At 44.4% G+C, this 19,184-nt stretch overlaps 1 long non-coding RNA gene and 1 pseudogene across 1 annotated transcript in view; one reads left to right on the forward strand and one right to left on the reverse strand.

Moving 5' to 3' along the window:
• Positions 1 to 19,184, forward strand: part of LOC135050839 (uncharacterized) — a 164,901-nt gene that overhangs the window by 39,949 nt on the left and 105,768 nt on the right. The gene's annotated exons all lie outside the window — the stretch shown is intronic.
• Positions 10,784 to 12,145, reverse strand: LOC135050838 (trifunctional enzyme subunit beta, mitochondrial-like; annotated as a pseudogene).

A 19,184-nucleotide genomic window follows, 5' to 3' on the forward strand; every position in this document is an offset into this window, starting at 1 on the left:
GCAGGTAGAATACTTAAGTGTCATGTAAAGGCACAGCGCTGACAACCAGGCGGCTTTACATAGGAGGATTTGCCCAAGCAGTCCCAGGAACAGTGAGCTGAGGAGTAATGGCACCACAGACACTGACAGGGAGTGAAGAAAAGACAGAGATGCAGCTCCAGGGCGGGAACACTTGCTGGAAATGGCGCCCTGGGGCTGGGGGAGGGGCTTCAGGTCTAAGCCTTATCCCCCTTGCTGGCAAAACCACTGGGTACTGTGGGCGATATTAAAATCGGTTTTAAGAGAAAACCTGACCTGCGCCCATGCCCTGGTGATCTAGTGGGATCGCCTGTATCCACAGTGTCCACCGACAGCACGCGTGGCCCGCCTCCCACTGACCGCGCCGGATCACGATAAAGACCGGGTCCCGTGAGCGGGACCCACTTACCATCTCCCGAAGCGCGGCCACGCGATCCTGGAGAGCCCCAGCCGTGTGTGTCTAACATGAAGAAAACAGGAGGCTCCGCTGTAGGTACCCGGCAACCAGGGCTCGGGAGTGTACAGCGCCGCTGGGGAGAGCTGGAGCTGCAGCAGTGAATGTCACAAGACATTTACCACCGCTGCTGCCCTTGAAGTCTTCACTTTTTACCTCATAAAAAGCTTTTCTCAGGGCTGCTTGGAGCAGCCCCTCTGTTAAGTGCCTGCCTACTGCAGCACCAACTGACAAACTGAGCTCCTGTGCTGGGAGGCGGGGTGATATAGGAGGCGGCGCTGTGCATTCTGGGAACAGTCAAAGCTTAGAGCCTGTTGGTGCTTTGGATCAAGATCCTACTCTACACCCCATTGTCCAGACTTGTGGAGCCCAGTGTACCCCGCAGCAGAAATATCTCATAGTGTAGTATTTAAGAATTTAAAGCAACACAAATATAATCACATTGCCCATATATTTAAAGAGTTATCTGTCATTCCCAAAAACCATGAGATAACATCATTGGTGAAAGAAAGAATGCGAGTCAAAGCAAAACGCTTCTTCAATGCATCATCAGTGGGATTTACTAAAAGAAAAATGCAGCAAAAGCCCTGTTTTCGGGGGGTTTACCGCATTTTCAAATGTACTAACCCTCCGCCGACCGCTTTTTGATGCAGAGGGTATCGCCAGCTTTTTATGGTGATACTTTATAGAAGCCTATGGGCTTCTTACCGCATCCCGCTGCCCAGCGCCACTCATGCTGTCCCTGCATACCGGACTGCAGGCCGCCTCCCCGTCGCAGTCCTGGATCCCAGCCTCCACCAGGAACACAGCCAGAACTACTTCTGGCTGCATGGAGGAGAAGGAGGAGCCCAGGATTGGCTGCAGAGGTCACCTCCCAGGACTGGGAGGTGACAGAGACCCCTGGAGACCCCCGCAAACCCTCTCCTCCAGACCACACAGATCGCAGGGGGCCTATGGCATCGCATTGCAATACTAATCGCGATCACTATTAGTAAATCCCGCCCCTTGTCACTTAAGCTTGTATATTGCCAGACTTCCTGACTGGCTGCCAGTCCATGAGCCATGTTTGGCTTTCATCCTGTGGCAAATGTAAAATTCTGCCGAGCACCATACTGATGATGGCACCGAAGACGAGGGCAGTGACCATGAGTCACTGTCACTCAGTCCCCCACTGTGAGTGAAAGGAGACTCTGCTGATTAATTTTAATATTAAAACATATAAGACCATATACTGGATAGGGGATCTATTATGATTACAAAGAGGATTTCTTTACAAATGACCGTTGGCATATGTGAGGTGGGAGTATATTTGTTGTTGAGGAACTCCTACATGTTGGTATTAGCTTTCCAATTCCTAATCCAGTCTGACAGATGGTCCTCTATATCTGTGCAAATTAATAGCGATAAGTCTCCTTGTGACAAACACAGTATTGACTGAGTCTTTGAAAAAGCTCCCAGACATGAGCGAAACCGGTTAGAGGATTACCTGTTGCAACATTTGTTCTTTACATCGGATAACACACTTCAGCGTATAGTTCTAGATGTTTTATTATTGTACTATTATAGATGTTTTTAGTGTGTTTTTTGTGTACAACTGGTTGTAGTAATCTTTATGTGTACATTTATTGAATAACAGACATAAAAACATTAAGTCTGTACAAAATAAATAAAAATATCTATCTTTTTTGTTATATGATTAGTCCTATTCAGCATTTTCAGCACGTCAGACTTCATGGTGAAAAATATTAGCGCATGCTCTCACTAAATTGTATTTTTAATATGTTGACAGATACATCCAACTCATTGCTAACTTAATAACTGTAAAATTTCAACCTGGGCACTTTATCTAGTGTGTATGTGTGTATATATATATATATATATATATATATATATATATCTACACTCTATATACACACACACACACACACACACACATACAGTATACAGTATATATGTATGTTACTGTGCAAACATAATTCACAGATTTGATGTGCAGTTTGGATATCAGCACTCCTCTATTTCACGGATGTGGTTGTTTGTGGATCTGGTCTAGGTGCGTTAGCAGGAACGTGATCTGTGGGGCTAGGACGGAAGCTGGGAGGTTTTATATAGCTCTTCTTCATGCAGTCTTGAGGCTGAATGTCAAAGTGCAATCAAATGATTCACAGAAGGGACAGTACAATGCATATAGATACTTGGGTGAAGTGGCTATAACGGAGCTGCTGGGAGCAATTATACTAGAAATGATCCAGCTATTCAGGATTTTCCAGAGAGATACTGGGATTGGACCAGCTATACAGAAATTGCTGAGCAGATACTTTGAATGAACCAGCTACTGTAAACAGGAACTGTTGAGTAGATGCTGGAATTGAACAGTTTTTCAGGATTTGCTAGGTCATAAGACAACAAAGCACTGGCAGCTTGTGATTGTCCAAGATGCTCCCTTTAAACCCCTGGCTGTCCATAGATTGGCTGTGGTCATTACGTGACTGCAGTCTGGTTTCCCATTGGAGTTTAGGCAATCAACTGGCTCTCAGGGGGATATTCAATTGTTTGAAAAGTGATTTGGGTGTCTGTTTTTTCCTAACTAATAGACAGGAAAAAACACACACCCAACCAAATTTTCAAACATTTGAATTCTCCCTACACTGTCATAACTGCACTCTGCAGCCAGAAGTGGAGGGTAACTTATGAGGTACACGTGGGAAAGTGGGGTGCACCTTGAGCAGCCACAAACTGTAAGGGACTGAGAGCGAATACTCCCATATGGTAATGATGATCAACTTCCTTAGCAGACATCATCTGTGGTACCTCTCCTTTTTGTACATAGGTGATAAGTCTACTAGTCACGTCTTCCTTTGACAGTTTATGTGATAGTTGCTCTCTGCTATAATCTGAATGCTTCTGTTATAATGACATTCACTTTCTGAATTATACACTTCTGCTCATTTCTAGAAGTTCACTCTACTGATTACTAAATGACAATAACAAGCATTTTTATCTCCCCCCTCCATGTCTCCCAAGAGTATGGGGGGTGGGGGGAATACAGTGTATTATAAAAACTGTGATAAAGTATAGCCTGCTCAGAAAAAATGTTCACAGCATAATTAGATAAATAACAGGCCTAGCATCTATTTTTGCTTCATCTTGATGAAGGGGCTTTGCAGGAGAGGTTGCTGATAGTTAATTCTCCCTAACAACAATCCGTGTAATCACAAATCCCAATTAGCCGTGCCTGCTCGGTGCTATACAAACTATTTCCTTAACGTTTCACATCACTACTTTGTAATTAGCTTTCATCTGCACGAGGCTTGACTAAAAATATTAAACAAAATGTAAGTGATTGTACTGGCATTCAGTATTTTACAGAATAATCGCAGGCGATTTCAATCAGATTAATTTTATCACCCATATTAAGCAACATTACCTTCCTGTTCAATCCTTGCAGGTGAGAACTATTTCATGTCTTGAGGAGCTGTTCATAAAAGCATGATATAAAGCAATCTGTAAATGTAAATACCCTTCTCTAATAATGCTGAGATATTCCTTAATACAGCTTTACATTTGGAGTTTCCGTTCCATAAACTACAGTAACAAGTGCTTTATTATGCTTTTAGTGTGAGTTGTTAAATTGGAAAACTTAGTGCTGTCCTTCCTGTTTTTACACAGGGTTATATTTAACTTGCACATAATTGAAGTAACATTTAAACGTGATGGAGTGGAATAATGACATTATAGCATCAATATATCTTACCATAGAGAAGAACTTAACAGCCCCATTTTAGAATGGCCATTACAGTAGGAAGTTCATTTTTCACACTTTGGCAACTTTCACCTTCCCCTATACTAAAATAGGTATAAAATCAAATGGTACTTATTCTAGAAACAGTCTTAATGGAACACAAAGTCACATTAGCTCCAGAAGCTAGATAATATCCATTAATATCACACACATACACACAGACACACACATACACATACATACAGTACATACACACACACACACACACGCACAGTCTATCTATTGCCTTGATTCAGCCTTGGAAGCAGTCCAGATTTGGTCCAAAATGATGGACGGTTTCAAAGCTGCGCATGTGTTGCAGTATGCATGTGCTGTGATGTTGCTGTGACCTCGGTCGCAGTACGCTGCATGACGCAGTTTGACTGACAAGCTGCAGGCTTTTGTGGGAGGAAAAGGGGGCCATTGATCAAAACAGAAGCGTGACGACTCGGTTTTGAGATCATGCTGAAGCCAGTGTCTGCTTCTTGAGAACCTTGTGAACAGTGTTGATCCTATGCTGCTTCGTCAGATACAAACAGAGGATCTGAGAGGCTAGCATATAGCATGTAATATGTAATAGATATACCACTTTTGGGTGTGCGGTCACGCTCTGATATATGCACACCTTGGTGTGTGTTCAACCACCCAAGGCGTGAGTATATCAGAACGCGACCGCACACCCAAGAGTGGTATAGCTATCTTATAAAATGATCCCTGTTGTGACAAAATAGTTCTATGTGGAGATAATGTAGGGTGATACAAATGTTTGCTGATTCTGAAGTGGTTGCTAATAGATCCATGTAAACGTCATGTGTGAGGTCTGATTTTAAGTTTGGCAATTTGGGAAAAGTTTCTGTCAGAAATATCAGTCCGAGGGCCAGATGTACTAAGCTTGAAAAGTGATAAATATCACTGTGATAAAGTACCAGCCAATCGGCTCCTAACTGTCATTTTTCAAACACAGCCTGTGACATGGCAGTTAGGAGCCGATTGGCTGGTACTTTATCACAGTGATATTTATCACTTTTCAGGCTTAGTACATCTCCCCCCTAGTGAGGCAGTGATGTGTTGCTCCCCTGTGAGCAGTGTCTGTGTCAGAGCTGGTACTGTGAACACTTGTGGAGTGATACAGCTGTGGCTGTGTGAGGAGGTTTCAAATGACAGTTGGAAGCAGGCTTGGACTGGCCCACAGGGGTACAGGGGAAACCACCGGTGGGCCCCACTGCCTGGGGCCCCACCTTCTGCTCTGAGGATCAGGTTCCAGACTGTATACTTGAATTATACATTAGACATATGTTACCTTATACTGGACTATGGTGTATTTTCTACAGTGCATTGCTGTTATTAATCTGGTACATTATCATGCATGCAGCAACTGAATTTACTGTATATATTTATGAAGGGGCCCAGAAGTTGCACTCTATAATGGTTAGTCAAACCAATGAGGTGGCAGGCCACACTCCCTCTGCAGACTGGCCACACCCCTAAACATGGGCCCCTACCACTGCATTCCCCCGGTGGCCCCACATGCCCCATTCCGACACTGGTTGGAAGTACATCAGGCCTGAGGTGTGCAGTCGTTGGGAAATAATACATGATCATGTGATCTAATTTGTCCAAGCATGTGGGTGAAATCTGTCTCAATACACCACACCATTTTATAAATATACATAAATGTAGAAAACAACTGCGGTATATACATGGAGAGTGAGGTTTACAATTAAAATGTCTCTTTACATCCTAACTGACCATCATCACCTGAAAATTTGGAAAAACTGGGAGTTAAGGAATGACAATTTTCAGTGCACTTATTAAATATAATTTTATGTATAATGACTTTGTAATGAACCTAAAACTTTAGCATGATAATAATAATAATAATAATAACAACAACAATAATAATAAAATAAATTACACAGGTAAAGTTTAGTTAAGTAAACTTCTATTAATTTACTGTACATGGAATAATGCAGCCCTGTGAATTATTAGGGATATTAGATACCACATTACAGCAGGGAGTGCATTAGTCTATAAATGAAAAAGTGTTTAGCTTTGTTGAGTAGAATTAATTTCTCTGTCTGTGCCATCCCATGGTTATATAACCGTCAATGAAATGAAGTGAGTAAATTAAACCAAAGTGGAAATTTGTTTGAATTTATTGAATCAGACCTGTTTTAGGTGAATATCAGAAGGTAAAGAAGCCTGCTGTAACATTAGACCAACGAATCAATAAAGTACCAATAAAAGAAGGAACCTTTCTCAGTGTTATAAGTGTAATAAATGTAGTAAAAGAGTAAAATTGTTGCCAGCTTCCAAATCATTCTCCTCTGTTACAGGAAGGGAGAAAGGTCTCAGAGTTTGTAAAGTGAATATTGGGCTTAATTCAGACTCGATTGTTGCGAGGCAGCGATCGCAGTATGAATCCCTATGTGGAGTGCGCACACACACCCCGGGAACCCAGTGTGATGCTAACAGCATCTCTGGGCTGCGATCGTCTCTGCCTGATTGACAGGCATAGGCGGTCACAGGGCGAGCCAAAGGCGTTAGCACATCTACGATCAGATCTGAATTATCCCCATTGATTCCTCTTTAGAGACATCTTTGCACAGCAGCGATCAGGTCTGAACTGCGCATGTGCCGGCGCCAGTTGACAGACAGAGGCGGTCACTGGGCGGGAGGGCCGGTGGAATTTGGGTGACATTTAGGGGGCGCGGTCTGGGTAACGCAGGCGTGCCCGGACCGTTGGGGGGCAGGCTGCGGCGGCTGCATGACGTCACACGCAGCCGCTGCGACCCTCACTGTGATGAGTAGCTCCTGCCAGTGCGCAGGAGCTGCCCGGCAGGGAGCTACTCCTACAGTACAAAAGCTTCACCGCTGTGCAATGCTTTTGTACTTGTGCAGGGGGGGGGTGAGTCTTACTAGCCCTGTGCTTGGCGTCCCCCCGCATGTCTGTCTGACTGATCGTAGATGTGCTAAATTTAGCACATCTACGATCAGGTCTGAATTAGGCCCATAGTGTTGTGTTTTGGTTTTGCAAAACCGCCCTCAAGTGTTTTGGTTCAGATTTCAGATTTAAACTTAACATTTTGGGTTTTGGATTTATTGAAAATGGCTAAAAAAAATCTAAACTGTTATTTTTGCTATCCAAACCCCAAAATTTAATTTGAAAACCTGAATTCTGAACCACTGGAAAATCACCTCAGGAGATCAGAGCTGACACTTACTTTGGTTTGGAACAAAAAAATTCAGGTCAGTTCAGATTTCTGAAGAATGCAGCTGCAGCATGGCCCTCGCTGCCCCCGTTGGTCCCTTCACGCCAGCATTTTTAAGTGTATATGCACTTGCCAATGCCAGCACCCAGCCGGGTCCCCACCGAAGCCAATATCGCCAGGTACACACATCGGCTAATGTGTACCCGGCTTAAGTTTCGAGGTGGGGACTCCATGGCTTAGAGTTTTTTCTGCACATCCCATGGATGTTCAGTTGGATTGAGGTCTGGGGAATTTAGAGGACAAGTCAACATCTTGACCTCGTTGTCATGTTCTTCAAACCATTCCTGTACCATTTCTGCAATGTGGCAGAGTGTCTGATGAATGAGACCATTGCCATTAGGGAATATTGTTGCCATGAAGGGGTGTACTTGGTCTGCAACATTGTATAAGTAGGTGGTGTTTGTCAAAATAACATCCACATGAATTGCAGGATCAAAGGTTTCCCAGCAGAAAATTGCTCAGACCATCACATAGCCTCTGCAGGTTTGCCTTTTTCCTGTCATATATCCTGTTGGCGCCTCTTCCCCAGGTAAATGATGAACACATACCCGGCCATCAACATGTTTTGAAAGAAAAAAGTATTCATCAGAACACCAGAAAATATGTAAAAGCCGTGGGAAGTGTGTACTGTAAAAAGACAGATACTGCCAGCTTCCCTGATCCTCCGCCTTTGTCCAAAAATGCAGCATCAGATCATCATTGAGACCAATGGTCACAACATTGGACATCTGCGTAATCCTCAGGTTCATCAAGATGTCAGGCAAAACTATGCTGCCACGGACAGTGAAACTGCATCCAAGGACTCAGCCACTAGCTTCGGCATGGCCCAGAAAATACAGCCAATACGCCCCCATTTTCTGGGACTCTCCCTGTCTCCACACTGAAATGCCTGCAGCCTTTCAATCATGCTGAGGCATGGGGGCACTAAGAATCCGGCGCATGTGGAGTCCCGAAAGCATCGGTCAATTGCAACCGAACTGAGAATAGCAGTAGAAAATGGAGGTGAAGGCTGGGACACAGTGTACACCAGTGACAGAGGGTCTCTATTAAAAAGAGGAGTCCTGGGAATGTGTTCCTGTGCCAGACCTTGGCTGACTCCACAGGTGCCATAAAATCCTGACAGTGATCTGCCTCTGATTTATACAGTAGCTATCTGGCAATCAGCCAGGATCATTGTAGCTGGCGGGCCATGCTGTCAGAGGTGTATCTAGGGGTCCGAGCGCCCCTGGCAAAGTAAGGGACTGGCACCCCCCCCCCCCCCCCCAATATATTTGAAATGAGGAAGGCCGAAAAAAGCGTATGGCCACACATTAGTATGGGTGAGGGGACAGCAACAGCAGCAGCAGCCAGCTAGAGTGGGGTCAGAGGCTCAATCAAGAGAGGGGAACCCAGGGTACTTAACCCATGTGCCCCCTATTAATCCGGCTCTGTGTGGGGCAAATCAGGACCAAGTAACACAGAGCTGTTGCCTGACCGGACAATGGCCCTCATTCCGAGTTGTTCGCTCGGTAATTTTCTTCCCATCGCAGCGATTTTCCGCTAATTGCGCATGCGCAATGTTCGCACTGCGACTGGTCTAAGTAAATTTGCTAAGAAGTTTGGTATTTTACTCACGGCATTACGAGGTTTTTTCTTCGTTCTAGTGATCGGAGTGTGATTGACAGGAGGTGGGTGTTTCTGGGCGGAAACTGGCCGTTTTATGGGAGTGTGTGAAAAAACGCTGCCGTTTCTGGGAAAAACGCGGGAGTGGCTGAAGAAACAGGGGAGTGTCTGGGCGAACGCTGGGTGTGTTTGTGACGTCAAACCAGGAATGACAAGCACTGAACTGATCGCACTGGAAGAGTAAGTCTCGAGCTACTCAGAAACTGCACATAAAAATCTTTTCGCAATATTGCGAATACTTCGTTCGCAATTCTGCTAAGCTAAGATACACTCCCAGAGGGCTGCGGCTTAGCGTGTGTACTGCTGCGAAAAGCGGCTAGCGAGCGAACAACATTACCAGATTTTCGTTCCAACCAGCCAGATGGGCACCTTAACAGTTGTTGTTGCCTGCAGGGCTAATCTCCAGGCCAAGAGGTATGCAGTGCCTATGTTATGTTATGGATTTGGATCATATAGAAGAGCTACTAATTACAGTCATACCGCCTCACCAACCACCTTTACTGAAGTCGGTGAATGACCAGCAGCACTGTGCCGCCCTACAGTGAAGAAACTAAATAACCAGCAGCCCTTGCTGCCGGCAGCTCCCAGCAGTGAGGGCTTCTGTGAGCTGTAGTTTATTTTGCGTTTCTTCACTATAGTGCGGCGCGATGCTGCCAGTCATTCACTGGCTTCAGTAACAGTTTTTGTTGCCGGCAGGGCTAATCTCTGGGCCAAGAGGGCACACAGGTACTGCGTGTACTATCTCATTCTACGCCCAGGTCGCGGGTGACACCGCCAGGCAGCGACCGTCCTCTGCCGACGCCCCTGGAGAATGCCATCCTGGCCAAGGGGTAGATACACCCCTGCATGCTGTTATTCCAGCCCTCTTACTACTGTACCCCCTGTACCTGTCTGATATTGACCTTAGGCTAAAGTGTGTACTCTTGACCTCCCTAATCATGTTAACCAGCCTCTGTGACATTCAGTAAAAAGGTTCCATAGCTTTATTACAGTTTTATTTTATTATTTAGACCAAAACTCTCAGTAACATCTCTCCTTCACAGATAGCCATGTTTTCCCCAGCATCCCTTATACAAAGCAATATTAAATATAGTTTTAATAATGGGAAATATACTAACACTCTTCTGTTCTGAGGTAGTCTAATAACCGGCTATGCTTTTACTAACTTAAATTATGCTTTCATCCTAGACAGTTTCATCTTTTTCTACTGGAGATCACAATGAATTTATTAACTCTTAAATGCTGTATTCTGGTTATCTCTGGGCTGCAATACACTTGGTTATCAAAACTGTTATTGATTAATGTACAACATGTGTGTGTTCTGCAGGTTTTATAAAACTTGCATAAAAATAAGTGCCCTATCCTTCAATACGGCATAAAAAAAAGAGCGGGACCGCCTCAGGGCTAGGCTGCAGACGGACTCCAGCAGCACCTGCAGCATGCGCTGTACAAATCGGCAAGTAATTTCCAAGCAGACAAGACAGCTACATTTTTTTTTACAGTGTTGCAAGATTCTCCTCAGCTGTAGGGACACATTGAGAGTTTTTAGTGCATTGCACTGGCATTTAAGGCTGATACAATTGATGAAGCTTCCGATTACTGGGGATATAGTTCTACAATCAGTCCATGCCCCTGCCCTCCAGCGGCACAGGCTGCCACCAACCCATACAGTCCTCCCTCTTTCTTCAGCCGGTGAGATGCAGCCATGACCAGCCTGCAGCCAGTACAGTAGCTCCAAATGACCAAGCGACAGGGATCCACCCCAAGTATTAAACTTCTCCAGGGGAGGGGCACCCACCTTATTCTTCCATCCCATGTAGTTCTGTGCAAACCAGTCTAACTCTGTCACTCTCAATTGGCCATGATCTGTCTGGCTTCATAGAACTCAAAGACGTCGATGTCAGACAGGGTCAGACTTACCCTCTCCAGCACTTTGGGTGTAGTGTTGGTCGGGCCTAGCAACAGCTGGTCTATGGGGCCCTGAGACACATAGATGAAATCCTCAGACATAATTAGAATGGCTGAAGCTCCGTTCATCATAAATGAAGAGTTGGTAACAGTCACAGTCCTGTGGGGCTTGATGAAAGCCAGCTTCAGCTTTGCCATTTACTCCATGTTGGACAGATGAATACCATTGTCTTTATCAACTGTATTATTACTTGCCACTTTAAAGGGGAAGACATCAGACAGGAAACCAGCATCCTGAGCTTTCTTGGCCAGGGAATGCGAGCGAAGGGCATACTCATCCTGTTCCACTCGAGAGATGGAAAATGCTGCCACCAGCCTGTCTGCAGAGTTCCCCATAGTCTCGCTGGTAAAGAATTCGGTCACAGCCAGGAGCTCTATGGCCAAGTAGTCAGGGCGGATCATGGACAACACAGACAGTCTCTGCCCCAAGGTCTTGGCCTTGCTGAGACTCAGCATAATTTTTTCTTCATCTTCCTGCTGTGCCAAATTGTAATATCAGACATCAACTCCACATCTCCGTCTACCACCACATCACACTGACCAGGCAAAATCAGACCGAAGGCTGTGGTCATGGCTTGGTTAGTAGAGCTACAGGCCATGGTGACTGGGTACGCCCAGGTTTTATCAGAGAAACCAGCCATGAGAGCAGCTTCCCAAGCATTATTGCTGGTCTTCACTTCCTGGATAACGGTGCCATACACAATGTAATATACAAGCTCTCTCTGGATGTTGGTGCGATGTAGCAAACCATGCAGTGCTGTTGTGGCCAAGTCATGAGGCATCAGATCATATGTGGTTCCTGAGAGCAGAAAATGCGTGCGGATGCCATTTACCACCACAACGTTCTTAACACCTAGCTTTGACCGAGTGTCTTCTTACGCTTTGCATGGATGGCTGGAGATGGAGATGGGAGGAGCAGTTTACAGACCTGATGGAGAAGCTGGATGTAGTGTTGAGGCATCTGACACTCTGTTTTAACATTAGGGCCATCTTTCTGCTGTCCCGGACCAGTGCTGGTCACAATGAATTTAAATAGATTAGAGCAGTGGTTCCCAAGGCTCTTGAGGGTTGCCTCGGATTGGTGGTCTAGGACTAAACCAAATTATTTATGGTCAAAGTGATTGGCAAAAGCAATCATAAAACGTGGGAAATTAGAATCATAACTGTACACCACCGCATAACTGAACTTAAGGTTTGACAGGTAGGCACAATTTACTTATTTTAATAATTTTCCCCCAAATTTAACAATGAAACACTTTTATCCTAGGACTTCCATGAAAAAAAATTCTTATACTCTACATGATTCAAGAAAGTTTGGTAACCACTGGATTAGTTAAGGAAAAGAGCAACCAATAAAAGAACATGGAGTGTGCTTAAAACTATTCCTTCAAATTTTTACTTTAACAATAATGGATGGAACCATCAGTCTAATTAAATTAGGATTCATATATAGGCTTTCCATAATTGTTAAACGAAATACGGGTACAGCAATGTGATCTGACATGTTCCTCATGACAAGTCCATCTCATATTTCCTTTTTAAATTATAGATAAAGTAAAACTGCTGCAAAAAGCTCCTGTAAAGACCAGTGATCAACCAGACTTTTTGAACATTTATTGGGAAACATACAGATGTGTCATCAATCATACACCTTTGCTGCAGTTGTACCAAACAGCCCCTCTCTGCCTTGTGAGATTTTGCTTTAGCGTTTAGCGTTGGTTGTCTTTTTTGCGAAAATTGCATCTTAGACAAGTAATGTGGCTAAGATGCACTAGGAGACTGTACTGATCAATTTGATATGCAACACTTCTATATCTGTGTGTGACTGAGTCTCTGAATCTATGGGGGTATTTCAGACCTGATCGCTCGTTAGTGTTTTTTGCAGTGCTGCGATCAGATCAGAACTGTGCATGCGTATGCATCGCAATGCGCAGGCGCGTCACACAGGTTCAAAGCAGATCGCCCCTCAGCGATGGGTTTGTGCGAAGAATCCATTTGCACGGGCGATCGCAAGGAGATTGACAGGAAGAAGCCATTTGTGGGTGGTAACTGACCTTTTTCTGGGAGTGTTTGGAAAAACGCAGGCGTGTCCAAGCGTTTGCAGGGAGGGTTCCTGGCGTCAATTCCGGTCCCGGACAGGCTGAATTGATCGCAGTGGCTGAGTAAGGGTGCATACACACGGTGAGATTCGGACTTATCCGATTCTCACCGTGCGACAGGGGGCCGGGTCGGCACTTAGCCAGTATCGCAAGCACATAATAACTGTGCTTGCGATGCTGGCTATGTGCGATTTCAATCCTGACTATCTCTTCTATAGAGATAGTCAGGATTGACTTGCCTGCACAGCCTATTTTTTCTTCCGATGCCGACCACGCGGGGCCGCGCATCGGCATCGGATCGGGATCGCAAGGTGACTGTCACCTTGCGATCTGCACTATATTTTCTTCCGATTCTGACTATATAGTCAGAATCGGAAGAAAATATCTTACCGTGTGTACACACCTTAAGTCCTGAGCTGTGAAGAGACTGCACAAGATCTGTTCGTGCACTTGCAAAGCGAAAATACACTCCCCTATGAGCGGCGACTATCTGTTCGCAGCAGTGCAAAAAAACCCTAGCGAGTGATCTGGTCTGAATTAGGCCCCATGGGGGTCATTCCGACTGTTGTGCGATGCCTTTGCACTTCTGCGGGAGGAGGGGCGGCACTGACATGCGGGGTGGACTAGCCCTGTTCTGGGGGTCCCCCCGCATGTCAGTGTGAATGATCGTAGCTTTGCTAAATTTAGCACAGCTACAATCAACTCGGAATGACCCCCCATATACGAAGTGCTACAATGCAGCAGCTGTGGAAGTGTGCAGAATGAATGAAACATTGCAAAGTAATCTGTCAGTGAGCAGGAAAGCAGAGGGATACAGCTGTGGGTGATTTGCCCTGTCATAGCAGGAGGAGATGAGTGAGAGCTGGGTTTAAGGCAGTGTCGTGCGGTGGGGTGAGGCAGGCGTGGCAGAGTCTTTCCTGTCATACTAACATTCGTGCCAGAGTTTTGACTGTATAAAGTATATGAAAAATACAAAGAATATATTAGAAATATCTTCTTTGTATTATACTAATCATTTTTATAGTTAAATCTCTGGAGTAAAAAGTCGCTTATTATGATTATTATACTAATCATTTTTATAGTTAAATCTCTGGAGTAAAAAGTCTATGGCAGGTGAGGGTCTGTCTTTTCTGCACGTATCTGATCAAAACACACCAAATTTCCAGGAGTTTATCCTGCTGAACACTTACATAATGCCCACATGAACCCTTTGACTTATATATTGTGTGTAAATCTAGCTCTGGTACTAGCCAGTTCCTCCTGAGCCATTTCCCTCATCACATGACCCTGCTTTAGGTTTGTCAACTGAAGCACCTGCCATTGATGATCAATGGTTTCTAACCATACATAGCAAGCCAGTGATAGTTACTAAACATCACTGGTCAAAGGAAAACTCTAGCTGTGTAAGATTTTGCGTCAGCAAGAAGAAAAGTGCTGGACACTGTTTGCTGGGGAATCCAGGATGGAGGAGATCTCAGACTTCCCCACATTCAGAGGGAGGTGATGTGTGGTGCTGTCACGATGCAAGCACCAACAATACCATAGTGTAACTCTGGGACGTGCGGTGAGGTAAATTTCTCAGAAGGCACTGGTTAGTACCAGAGCCAGATTTACACACAATATATGAGCCAAATGGTGCATGTGGACATTATACACAGGTGCAGAGGTATAAACTCCTGGAAATTTGGTGGGTTTTGAATTGATCAGAGATGGGCAGAAAAGATACACAGGTGAGGCACTGCCTCACCTGCCATAGACATTTTACTCCAGAGATTTGACTATAAAAATTATTAAAATAATACAAAGAAGATATTTTTACCATATTCTTTGTATTTTTCATATACTTTATACAGTAAAAACTCTAGCACAGACGTTAGTATGACAGGAAAGGCTCTGCCTCACCTGCCTCACCCCACCGCACGTCACTGGTGTAACTGCTGTGTGATGGTAGAAGGCTGTTGGAGCCCAGAACTGTAACATTAGCTTACAGGGGTCATTAGAGAGGAGGTCACTGCATAAGTCCAGCAAGGCTATCATAAATGAGACAACGGTAGAGGGGAAGAGTGTCCTTAAAAGGTTTTTGTGTGTGTGGGGAAGGGGGGGTAGGGGTAGGGGTGTGTGTTACTGTAACACAGTGTGGCTGATAAGCTGTGATGACTAGAAAAGAGACGAAGCCCCTAAGGCAGGAGTAAAGCTTGTGATCGGTGCTGTCTCACAGAATACCCCAAGGACAGCAAAAGGTAGGGCTCCTGTACAGTGCACCCAAGGTGAGGAGACATCAAGCAGCTGAAGGTGGATTGCTGTGGAGAGAAACTTTGAGAAACTGAGGAATGGGAGTTTAAATGATGACCATCCCTTCTGAGAGCATGAGAGGCTGGGGACCAATCAAGTTTGGTAATTGAATTTGCACCTACACGTACTATGGGCCTTATTACTGTTTGATATTTGTATGCAATGGCTAATGTTCACGCAATGGAGTTATTTTATCATCAAAATGTGCATGTGCTGTGATCATAATGCACATGTGCGCGGGTGCAGCTACAATCCCGCTAACATTGAGAACTTTGGCATACAGTTATTGACAGGAAGTGGTCATTTGGAGCTGTTAATGGGGAGTTTAAGGTGAGTGAGAATACGCAGGTGTGTCATGGCCATTTTTGGGGCGTGTATCTTCTGATGGATGCATGATTGTATGTGCAAATACATGGTGTTTGAGTTGCTACTGCTGTGGCTACTACTTAACTTCGATGTTATCCAAAATTGCATACAGCGGGTTATTCAAAGTTATTAGCAAACCAAAAAAGCACACTAATGGCCAAAACCATGTTGCACTGGAGGTGGGGTAGATATAACATGTGCAGAGAGAGTGTTAGATTTGGGTGGGGTGTGTTCAAACGGAAAAGTAAATTTGCAATGTAAAAAATAAGCAGATTACCATGCACAGAAACAATATAGCCCACCCAAGTCTAAATCTCTCTGCACATGTTACATCTACCCAACCTACAGTGCAACATGGTTTTGCCCAATTGCTAACTCTTTTGGTTTGCTAACTCTGAATAACCCCCATAGTCCACTAATGTTTACGCAATTGTGATTGAGCTTGCGATGAGTCCAGTGGGCATCACTTTTCATTCCTGGGCAACAGCTACACCTGCTGAGGGATCCGGTAAGGATACCGACAGTCAGGATTCCGGCTGTCAAAATACTGATGCCGGAATCCCAACACTGATCAAAATTCCGGTACCTGCATCCCGAATGAGATCACAATGCCAGAGCCAGCATCCCAACAGCCTGGATCTCTTTTGAGTGACTGCTGGGCCACCAGAGAGGTAAGCCATGGGGGGAGGGGAGGTTAGGTTTAGGCTGCGGGGGGAGGGTTACGGTTAGGCAGTGGGAAGGGGGGGTTAGGTTTAGGCAGCGCGGAGGGGGGGTTAGGTTTAGACACCCCCGGGGAGGGATAGGCTGCAGGGGTGAAGGGTTAGGTTTAGGTTGTGAGGAAGGGGGGTTAGGTTTAGGTACCACTGGGGAGGGTTAGGTTTAGGCTGCAGTAAGAGAGGGTTAAGTGGTGAGGGGTAGCAAGCTTACCCGACCCCTGTCGGGATATTAAACATCTGTATTCTGACCGCCCGCATCCCGACCACCGGCATTTCAGACCCAACCCTTGCTAACATTAGCAGTTCTATAGCCTAGAGAATTGCATTGCGTACAAACATGAGATAGGGCCTCTACTGTATGTAAGGAAGACTAATAAATACCAATGTACTTTTTCATTAAACAAATCTTAATGTATAGCAATAACTGCAGTAGACCAGAAGCTCCCCAGTATGGCTGATCACTGTGTTACAAAGGAAGCAATGAGGCACTGTGACCGCTTTAGAACTAATGCTGGAGAAAAGACAGAAAAGAATTGCAGAATAACCTTAGTAAGTTTTCCAATATACAGTATGTGCATGAGGTTGATCACACAGGTTGTTCCTGAAATTGGACCACATTCAAAGAGTGTCATTTATGAGTGCATAGCCATGAAATAATTTCTAATATTCACTTATTAAGAAAGAAAGGGCACCGGTGTTGGGATTACTGGTTTATGATTCAATAGGTCACACTCGTGTGAGTAGGTGGAGGTTGTTGAGATAAAAAACATGGAGTTAAGTTTGGATATATGTTTTGGATATCATGAGTACCAACATTTATCCAGACATCATGTGGACAAAGTAAATGTATCCCCATTATCTGTGAACACTACACTCAAATACACCTCAACTTCCACCAAAAATCCCTACCATGCCCATATTTCTGCAATAAACCCTGACAATTTTGGGGACCACAGATCAGGCTGCCCACTGTAAACATAGAGTTTGAGGTATAATATACAGTATAATATTTCATGCATTTGCATTGAATTATAGCAGCTTATCTCTTGAAATGTGGGTCATTAGTTTTTATGCAGGGTGAGCCTCAGTGGAGGGTGTGTCTAATGGAGAGCAAATTCTTAAAAGATCAATAGGATTAGAAAATCAAAAATGATTCCCTTCCATGCACATTAAGGCATTCGATGTTGTGTCCAGATATGGAGCAATACCCCAATCCTTTCACTATGTTTTATTGTGGTTGGCTTTAGTGATGTTGAAATCTGGAGTGGATGAAAAACATGATCAAATAAAATAATTGATCTAAACACCCTGGATTCATGCACAGTTAATGAAGCTGTGGGGTCATTTAAGAGACACTGGGGTGCTGGAGGGACAGAGGGGTGCTGGCTTGAGAGTCAATGGGAGCTGATGAGACAGAATGGGGCTGGTGTAAGAGGCACTGGGGGCTGGCAATACATAAGGGGCCTGGCTGGAATCTCAAGATACACTGGGGGGGGCTGGAGCAACACTGGGGAATTAGAGTTGCAGAAACACGGAATGAGGCTAGAGTGACATAAGGGACGATGAGGCTGAAGAGAACTGGAGGGAAGTGGCTGGAGTTTATCTACAACTGGCAGGATTACTAAAGCATTACATCTTTCTTTGCCCCCTTAGCTGTGGTTTTGTGCCTGCACCGATGGTGGGCATTACTGTCTATTCCGCCTCCAGTCGCCTGGGATGAACTTACCCACCTGGGTAGTAGTATACATTTTTTTGTGTACAGCATATAAATAAATTCAAGCTGTAAAAAGTATCCCCCCCCCCCACTTCCCCTTTGAGAGATAAAAATGGCTTTCTACCGTACGAAATATTATTATAATTCTTTTTCTCTTGTGCTCATGTACAGATATGTCCACTTACATCTAGCCTCCCTGCACATTAAATGGCCCTTCAGGTCACGCCATGCTGTGGCATGACTTGGTAGCGTTAAGTATCTTTATGTGCAACTTTTTCCATTAAAATGTGTCTTATTCACAAAATTATGTGACTAGGACGCACAAGCAGCTTTTGCTGATTAAAATGATATGTGGCATGCCTATATTTTGTCTGCGACTGTATCTGCATGTGAAATGGTACGTTACAGCATTTCCTAAAAACACTGTAACACACCATAGGCACACACAATAAAGGCATGCCGTATAACATTTCAATTAGCAGAGTCTGCTTGTGCATATTATTCACATAGCAATGTAAATAAGATGCATTATTGTCAAAAAAATTCTGTATTTCTATTTACTGTTTTACTAGACAAATCTGCAGTCTTGTCTTTGTAGCACGTGTTCACTATTTCATAACAGTTGAATTGCATTGAGTCTTTCATGTGTTACGGTTTTGTATCATGTTATAATACGGTAACTAATACTGGTTCCGTATCATCCTCATCAATGTCTTCTTTGAAAACAAATTGTTTAAATGTATTTGATACTGATGTTTAAGGTCTGAATCTCTAGAAGTCACCATCATTACCATCATCCAGACCCAGATTAAGGGGGAGATGCAGGGGCGAGTGCTCCACCT

The sequence above is a fragment of the Pseudophryne corroboree genome, chromosome 2 (assembly GCF_028390025.1).
Source record: "Pseudophryne corroboree isolate aPseCor3 chromosome 2, aPseCor3.hap2, whole genome shotgun sequence".
Classification (NCBI taxonomy): domain Eukaryota; kingdom Metazoa; phylum Chordata; class Amphibia; order Anura; family Myobatrachidae; genus Pseudophryne; species Pseudophryne corroboree.